Consider the following 10,000-nt stretch of genomic DNA (forward strand, 5'->3'; position numbering starts at 1 on the left):
CGCTTAAATATTTTCCCCTGCCTCATGTTTCCCAGATGGTTACTTTTTTTCCCTGCTTCGTTAGTATATCTTCCCCTGTCGCTTAAATATTTTCCCTGCCTCATGTTTCCCTGATGGTTACTTATTTTCCCTGCTTCATTAATATCTTCCCCTGTCGCTTATTATTTTTTTCCCCTGCCTCATGTTTCCCTGATTATTACTTATTTTCCCTGCCTCATTAGTATCTTCCCCTGTCGCTTAATTTTTCCCCCTACCTCATGTTTCCCTGATGGTTACTTATTTCCCCTGCTTCATTAGTATATCTTCCCCTGTCGCTTATTTTTTTTTCCCTGCCTCATCAGTATCTTCCCCTGATAGTTACTCATTCCTCCCTGCTTTATCCTCACATGCCCTTGTTAGTTCCTCCTCTTCCCTTGCAACTGCCCTGCCTTTCCTATCGTGATCTGCAAGGTTGCTTTTATAAAGGTTGCAGATCCATATGCCATCGATATCTTTAATCCTAAACATATAAAAGTAAGTTATGAGTTATCCAATACAGCGATGAATGATTTCAGAGGTATACATATCAACAAGCAGACACATACACACACGCACACACACGCGCGCGCACACACACACACACACACACACACACACACACACACACACACACACACACACACACACACACACGCACACGCACATTATATATATATATATATATATATATATATATATGATAATAGCAATGAAATGTAACCTAACCAAATACAGAACCAAAGCAAATAACATCAGACAGACAATCAATAGAATCGACAAGCTGACAGAGAGGGGAACAAATCACAAAACAATAATAAAAAAATAATAATGATAACAATAAGAACATAACTACTTTCCTCCATATACGTATCTTAATCCAGATCCTGTGATTAATTGCCATACACATCATCTCTGCCTTGATAAGTTACCTTCGTGTTTTGTAGTGCATTTTCCTTGTCCTTGATGTCTGGTGGCTTGATTTGTTTGTTTGTCTTCTTTGTCTCTGTTTAGATGTCGTTGTTTCGGTTTGTTTCTTTTTTGTGTCTTTTTTTTGTTGTCTCTTTCGCCTCTTTCTCTGTTCGTATCTCCTTTTCTCTATCTCTTTCTTTCTCCCTCCCTCTTCCTTCCTTTTCCTTCTCACTCTTACCTATATCTATTCTTTTTCTCCCTACTTCTTTCCCCCCTCCCTTCCTCCATCTCTTCCTTTCTCCCTCCCATCTCCCTCCCTCCTTCATCCAAGCTTCTCTCTCTCTTCCTTTTCCTTCCCATCCTTACCTATATCTCCTCCCCCCGCATCCTCCTTTCCCTCCCTCCCTCCCTTCCCTATTCTTTTCCCAAATTTCTTCCGATTATTTCTCTCCCTCATCCGCTTCCTCGTGATCAAAGATGTCAATCTTAGTCGAGACAATTAATATCACAAGTGAAGCGAGATTAATTAGTGAAAAGGATATACACACACATCACTACCTTTTATTATTGTTCGCATTGTGTCTCCTATATGGATTTTCTTCTCTCTCTCTCTCTTTCATTTAGGAATTGTTTTATTTAGTGATCTATCATTTATTTTTTTTCCTGTGGGTTAATACCTTCATCGGTGTAAAAAAAAGTAAAAAAAATAATAATTCGGGAGACTTATGTTAAAAGAACGACTTTCGTATTACTTATCGATACCCGGCCAGCTTCCATCGCAATAATGATTTTGTCTGCAGTTACCCTACTCACCCTGCCCCCCCACCCCCCTTCCCTCCCTTCTCCCTACCCTCAGCATCCTCCTGTCTCCATACCGTCCCCCCCCACACCCTCCTTCCCTTACCCCACCCACCCCCGCCCGTGGCACTCATCCAATATACAATTTTTATGATACATCTTTTATTATACCATTCCATCAAGGGTTCCCTCATTTACCAAAAATTCCCGAGGTCCCCCTCTCACCTCCTTCCCTCCCTCTCTCTCCCCCCCTCTCTCTTCCTTCCATTTTCCACCTAGCTCCCCCTCCCCCCATCCATCTCCCCACCACCACACTATGAACCCCTCCTTACCCCATAACCCTAACACCCTCCTAACCCCTCCTCCCCCACTTCCTACAACCCCCTAAGGTGGCCTCCAACCAACCCCCAACCTATTCTCCCCCCCTCCTCCCCACCTACCCCCCCCCACCTACAGCCCCGTCTCCGCCGCGCTCCCCATCTCGGTTCCAATAGGTATAAATCTTATATTAATCGCCTATCGCACAATATCATTTCGGAGTCGGTGGCGGCCTTAGTTGGCGCGCGCGGGAAGGCATTATCCAAGCGGCGAGACAATTCCATTCATCTTCGGTCCATTTTTCCCGACGTCTGCCCTCTCGCCGCCGCTGCGTCTCCGTTGCGGTCGGCGTCGCGGCGTTCCGATGACGAAGATCGCCGCGATTAGAAGCGATATCGAGCGCGTGAGCATCGGAGACTAGTCGACGCTAGATTAGGGATCTGGCGAGAGATGGCAGCGCGTGACCCGGCCTCATCCATTGCCGAAGAAATTGTGGTTGCAGGAGCCAGGCCAGACCAGCTCTTGTCCCCCTCATTTTTAGGTGGTAGGGGGTACAGGGGGTGGGGGGTGGGGCCAGGGGTACAGGGGGTGGGATCGGGGGTACAGGGGGGTGGGATCGGGGGTACAAAGGGGGTGGGATCGGGGGTACAGGGGGTGGGATCGGGGGGTACAGGGGGGTGGGATCGGGAGTACAGGGGGGTGGGGCCGGTGATACAGGGGGTACAGGCACGTAATATTAATTCCTATATGGGTTTCTACTCATATATCATTCCCTCTGATTCTTCCTCCTCTCTCTCTATTTATCTCTTTCTCTCTCTCTCGTTCTCTCACAGGAACAAAAGAACAAGAGGATACTAACATGTGACTTTCCATAAGATTATTATATGTACTTGCTTATATTCTTGAATCTTTATTCTTACTTCATGAGAATTAAAAAACAAAAACAAATGCCTACCGATCGGTTAAATTTCTGAAAAAATAACTAAGAATCTCTAAGTTTTGGCTGGGCATAATTTATTTATTCCTTCCACGCACACAAACAAACACAGAAACGTTGAGGCGATTAAATATCTTTACAAATGAAGAAAACCAAACATTATATCAGTAAAGATAGCAACATACCCCCCCCTTCCAACATATTACCATAAATATCCACAGTTACGTAGCCTTCAATTAGGTGACCAACATCAACATCTGCAATTCTTTGATGAAGCAACAGCAGAAGAGAAAGAAGAAAGCAAATGACAAGCAATAAAAAAGAAATATATGACTAGTATTGAAAGTTTCCAAAACCCGAGTCACCAACTTAAAAAGGGCGAATCAATGGTCTCTTTTCATATTCACTCTTCTTTCTGTATTCTAGAAGTTAGATTCTACCCAGACTTTTGACTTAACTGAAGATTCAAACGTAACGACCATCATGAAAGCAAAGTACATAGTTCTCTTGGGCAATGGTGTTTTACTGATATATATAATTCGTATGCATATGTGTATATACAGCAGGTATACATGTATTCAGTATGTGTGTGTGTGTGTGTGTGTGTGTGTGTGTGTGTGTGTGTGTGTGTGTGTGTGTGTGTGTGTGTGTGTGTGTGTGTGTGTGTGTGTGTGTGAGAGGGTTAGAAAGAGAAAGACTAAGAGAGAGAAAAAGAGAAAAAGAGAAAGAGAGAAAGAAAAGAGACAGAAAGAGAAATACAAAGAGAGGGAGAGAGAGAAAGAGAGAGAGAGAGAGAGAGAGAGAGAGAGAGAGAGAGAGAGAGAGAGAGAGAGAGAGAGAGAGAGAGAGAGAGAGAGAGAGAGAGAGAGGGAGAGAGAGAGAGAGAGAGAGAGCGAAAGAAGGCCAAAGGGAGACAGAGGCACACGCAAGCAACGTGAAATATATACATATAAATGAACCGTCAGTCCCCGTCAGCGTCTCAGCCGATCCTCAATTCCTGTTTCCCTAGATCCTTATTTATCTGTATTTCCTATTCCCGTCCACTCCCAATTTTCATATCCCAATTTTCTCTCTCCCACTTTCTCAATCAGGAGGAGTTAATCACAGATATGGATCCCGGGGTTTCGTCACCGCATCATTTTGCACCGTTGCCAACCCGGCAGCTATACCCTCCCGTTGGCGGCGAAATTATAAAGATATGTCTCGGAAGACCGCGCATTTAACTTTATCAACTGACTACGGATCTTTTGCTTTCATTTGGGGGTTGATTACAGGAAGGTTAAATCGCTCACATTACGAAATGAATCACAGCCCGCGACACCGAGAGGTATGGCTCGGGTGTCGTTGGTAACGCTGGTCATTTCTCAGATAGGGTCCAGTTTACCACAGAAAAGAGACTACATGACAACCTCTCTTATCCGAATTCGCCCCGCTGGGATCCGGTTAAACGGACCTTCATCTCGCCCCGACTCCTTTTTCCGTTCGCGGGCGTCGTGGGCGTCGGTCTGGAGCTTCGTAAATCGGCGGTTCCGTCTGGCGAAGCGGCTAACGGAGCTTCGGAAGCGGGGTTTCGAGCGGAAGCAAAGCGCTCGTTCTTTCTGGCCGTCGTTGTCATCTCTCATTTTAAAATGGTCCGGCGCGATCTTTCTAGATTACAACATGTTTCTAATGGCGACGATCTTTTTTTTCTTCTTTTTCTTCGTCTTCGTCTTCTTCTTCACGAGATGCGATGTCGTCGTGCGTAGATATATATATGTACATATGCGCATCGTGTGCGTGCGTGCGTGCGTGCGTGTGTGCGTGTGTGGGCGCGCGTGCTCTCTCCTTCTCCCCCTTCCTCCCCCTCTCCCGCTCTTTCTCTCTTTCTCTCTCTCTCTCTCTTCCCGCCTCCTCACCCTCCTTCTTCCTTCATCTTGCTGGAAACGCGGGAAAATGCGATCGATTGCCGATAGATTGACGCTGGCTGGATAAATTTTCGAAATTATTTGAAGAATGGATATTTGTATTGTATGAGATTGGAGTCGGAAGAGAGGGGGCGGCGGGTCGGGGGGAGGGGGGCAAAGAGGGCGGGGGGTAAATGAGGAGGGGGAATGATAATAAGGGAAGTGTAATCGAAGGTAGTTTGAGATGCGAAAGAGAGAGGGGGATAGAAAGAAGGAGGGGAGGAAGAAGAGGAAGAGGAGGAGGAGGAGTTTAGGAAAAAAAAAAAAAAAAAATCAGATTCAAAAGACGAAAAAGATAATAGAGAATCCAAGTAGATAATCTTTACACACACACACACAAACGTACATATATAAATATATAGATATAAATAATTTACATATATGTATATATATATATATATATATATATGTGTGTGTGTGTATACATATATATATATATATATATATATATATATATATATATATATATATATATATATATATATATAAACACATACACATGTATATATGTATGTATGTATGTATGTATATATATATATATATATATATATATATATATATATATATATATATATATATATACTACTTTAACTGATTTCAAGGGAATTAATTCCAAAGGAAGATTCATTACAAGGAGCCTCGTGTCGCCGGCACAAGTGGGGACATCGATTTAATCTCACTCTAATAATTAATTAATGTCTCTTGCAAGTTAAAAGCATCGGAGAAGATAAATCTAAGAGACACACGATTGCGAACACGGATTTCTGCTTTGTTTCCTTTCAATGAGAGAGAGAGAGAGAGGAAGGGAGAGAGGGAGAGGGAGAGGAAGGGAGGGAGAGAGAGGGGGAGGGAGGGAGGAAAGGAGGGAGAGGGGGAGAGAGAGGGAGAGAGAGGGAGGGAGGAAGGGAGGAAAGGAAGGAGAGGAAGGGATAGAGAGAGAGTGAGAGAGGAGAAGGAGAAGGAGAAGGAAAGGAAGAGAGAGAGAGAGAGAGAGAGAGAGAGAGAGAGAGAGAGAGAGAGAGATTGTTTTATTCGCTACGAGCTTTGATAAAGTCTTGTAATTAATCTACCGTGTGGAATCATCATGTTTATACTTTGAATAACCACCATACTTTGAATCACCTTACTTTGAAAAATCAAAATACTAAAAATAATCATAATTTGAATAATCATCATATTTTGTATAATCATCCTCTTTTGAATCATACCTTAATTATCAAACCTAGAACGACCAGTAAGCTTATTTCACCCTTTAAGGTTATTTTTACTGTGATAACGTCCTCCATGAAGGGTCACTAGTGAAGGTCATGGGTCGTGTTCTTGGCAGTTCCTTGGGCTTCATATTAAGACGACTGATCCCTAGCTAGGCAAGGCACACTGACCTCCGTCGCGGCTGTAAAACTAGCACATTCCAAGACAGAAATATTTCGTCAAAGCCAGCTGTGATGAGCGGGGGAAAAGGGGGGGGGGGTAGAAGGAAGGAAGGAAGGTGGGGGGGGGGAAGGAGGTTGGAGGGAAAGGAGGAGGGGAGGGGGAGATGGGGATATGTTTTAGAGGAGAGGGGAGGGGAAAGAGGGGTTTTAGGAGGGTATGGGGGAAGGGGAAGGGGGGAAAGGGGTTTCAGAGGGTAGGGGAAGGAGGAAAGGGGGTGGGGGAGGGGGTTCAGAGGGTAGAGGAAGGAAGAAAGCAGGAAGTGGGTATAGGGAAGAGAGGGGAAGAGGGGAAAAATAGTGGAAGAAAGAAGAGGAGGGGAGGAGGGGATTAAGAAGAGGAAGGGGAAAAGGAGTGGGGGGGAGGGGGAAGGGGGTTCTTAATGTAAGACGTGTCCCTTAAGATCCCCGCGAGGACGCAGTTTTGAATCTTCGGCTCCCCGCACGTAATGGCGACTCTCGCTTGCGCGCTCTCTCTTTCTTCCCGATGACGTTTTCACAAATATTCATGGATATGGACTGAGGCTTATTTCTTCGCTTTTTTTTTATGTGTCAGAGGTTTTTGCTTACGGTGGTGACGGAAGGGGGGTGGGGGTGGGGGTAGGTTGTAGTGGGAGTTGTGTCAAATGAAGAATGATAGATAAAGAAATAGATGGATAGATAAAATGAAACTAAATAAAAATGAGAGAGAGAGAGAGAGATTGTTAGCAGATCTTTGGAACGAATATTCCCAATTAAATAAAATCCTACTTTCACCAATGCCCCCTCCCACTAATCTCCAAGGACTATGCTATAAATAATTTTTCCCCCTTTTTTTTCTCTCAAATCAAATAGAATTCCGCCAAGCTCCCTCTTGTCTATCTTCCTTTTGTCTCTCCATCTGACAAGACTTCCTCAGCCATGATCAAGATCTGACTCAATCAAATCGTCCGAAAGAAATATCCTTCCCATGTATATATTAACTTTATTCTCCCCCTCCTCACCCCCAACTCCCCAACCCCCAAAAGAAGAAGAAGAAGAAGAAGAAGAAGAAAAAGATTAGAAGCAAGACGAAGCAAGATGAAACAAGCCAATGCAAGACTAACCAATTCGAAGCAAGTGAAAGCAATTCGAAGTAAGTCAAAGCAAGACACAAGTCGAAGCCAGACGCAAGTAAGTTAAAATCTAGACGAAGCAAGCCGAACGAAGCAAGACAAACCAAATCGAAGAGGCAAGCCGATGCAAGACGAGGCTGCGTGTGTCGGAAAACCGTAATGGTCCAATCAAGTCGGAAGCAGCCAGGGCGAGATAATGAAGCCATGGAATCAGAAAGTTCCTGTCTTAAGATTAAGAAAATAAATCAGGATTATTGTGTGTTGTTTCCTCCCCTCCCCCTTTTCCCCTCCCATCACCCCCCCACCCTTCTCGATCCGAAAAAGGAGGGGGGGAGGGGGGGACCAGAGGCAAGAGGAAGGGGGTTAGAGGTGAGGGTGGGCATGGGGAAGGGGAAGGAGAAGGGGGAGGGGGAGGGAGGAGGGGAAGGGGGAGGGGTCTTCTGTCCTCGGTATCTGCATAAACAAACGATTAACAATATACGGCGGCAGTTAGGGTAGGGGAAACCTCTCCACATAAACATAGAGAGCCATCAGATTGTGTGGGAGGAAGGGGGGCATCTCCGGAACACACAACGTCTTTCGAGATATGTTCGCATTTCTATGCTTATTACTTTCCTACCGATATTAATGGCGGATTGTGGGGGGGTGTGGGGGGCTGGAGGGAAGTGGGGGAGGGAGGGTGCGCGTCGAATCGTCTCCGTTTTCTGTGAGATGTGTTTTCTTTCCTCTGTTTTTTTTTCTTTCTTTCTTTCTTCTGGGTTTTTCTGGTTCCGGTCTCTCTCTCTCTCTCTTTCCCCACCCCTCAATCGCTCGCTCCCTTCCCCCTCCCCCTTCCTCTCTCTTTCACTCACTTTCTCTCTCTCTCTCTCTCTCTCTCTCTCTCTCTCTCTCTCTCTCTCTCTCTCTCTCTCTCTCTCTCTCTCTCTCTCTCTCTCTCTCTCTCTCTCTCTCTCTCTCTCTCTCTCTCTGGTCTTTCATTCCTCATCTTCCTACTAGATTACCAACATGGACGTTCTTATTGGACATCAATTCAACCAGCATAAAACTTTCTATTAATCAAATTACTTTGTTATTTATGTTTCTCCATAGCTATATAACCATTTGCAATCTGCAATACCTAACTGCCCATTAAAAAAACCCTACTTACTCAATTAGTTAAGTACTAACCTAACTAACTACCAAACTACTATTAAAACAAACTCTCGTTAACTACCTAACTGCTAATCATATAAACAAACTACTTATCTAACTACCAATTGAGTTTGTAAACAACCCAAGTACCTCATTAACTATCCACTTAACTAACTTACATTGTTACGTCGCTAACTAATTTCGTTATCCTCGAGTAAGCCATTCAACCCCGCGATTCATTATCGTAAAAACGTCTTCGCAAACGCCTTCAAGAAACAGTGAGAAAACAATAAAAACGAGAGACAAAACACAGTCCTTAATACTCCTTCGCTCAAGCACTAAGGTTTATATTTTTTTTTTCGTTTGTTTTGTTTATTTTCCCTTTTTTTCTAATGGCTAGTTGGGATAGGAGGGACGGAATGGGAATGCGAGAGAGAGAGAGGGAGGGAGGGAGGGAGGGAGGGGGAGAGAGAGAGAGAGAGAGAGAGAGAGAGAGAGAGAGAGAGAGAGAGAGAGAGAGAGAGAGAGAGAGAGAGAGAGAGAGAGAGAGAGAGAGAGAGAGACGAAAAGGAGTAGAGAGGAAGGAAAGTGAGAGGTAGTTATAATAAGATGGCTAGAAGGAAAGAAAGAGAGAGAGAGAGAAAGAGAGAGAGAGAGAGAGAGAGAGAGAGAGAGAGAGAGAGAGAGAGAGAGAGAGAGAGAGAGAGAGAGAGAGAGAGAGAGAGACGGGAAGGAGTAGAGAGGAAAGAAAGTGAGGTAGTTATAACAAGATGGCTAGGAGAGAGAGAAAGAGATAGATAGAGAGAAGAGAAGAGAAGTAGTTAGAATAAAATAGGAGAGAAAGAATAAAAAAGAGCCGGAGCTAAGCAGAATTAGTAGCGGGGAGATGGCGAGAAAGACAGAGACGGAGAGGGAGAGGAAGAAGAATTCGCGGCACACAAAAGACATTAGAGCATTACTTCTGTAACTTTAATACCTTACTTATCCCTGAGAAAGCCTCGCCTCTGTTTGCTAGCCCGGTGGCAAGTTTAAGCACAGGGGCGCCAGGGGTCTTCCTCACCTTCCCCCCCTCCCCTCCCTCCCTTCATCCTCCCTCACCCTTAGCCCCTTGCCACTCCCTCGAACTCCCCCTCCCCTCCCCCCTTTCTCTAAGTCACCATGTAGGTGTTTGTGTGTGTGTGTGTGTGTGTGTGTTATTTCCTTGGGTCTTCTTAACCATTTGTATTTTTTTCTTTTTCTTTTCCTCTCAGACTGATTGAAAATTCCCGCTGGGTCAACATAATAAATCCAAATGCGACATCTATCTGACCACGAGACACATATGCCTAATTAATTTGACCTATTACAAAAAAAAAAAAAAAAAAAAACAAGGGCCGCGATTCCGACTAAGAAATTTGTTTTGGCTGTGAGAGTTCCAGCGAC

The sequence above is a fragment of the Penaeus japonicus genome, unplaced genomic scaffold (genome assembly GCF_977035675.1).
Source record: "Penaeus japonicus unplaced genomic scaffold, GWHDUDI00000001_assembly GWHDUDI00000014, whole genome shotgun sequence".
In the NCBI taxonomy this organism is placed as follows: Eukaryota; Metazoa; Arthropoda; class Malacostraca; order Decapoda; family Penaeidae; genus Penaeus; species Penaeus japonicus.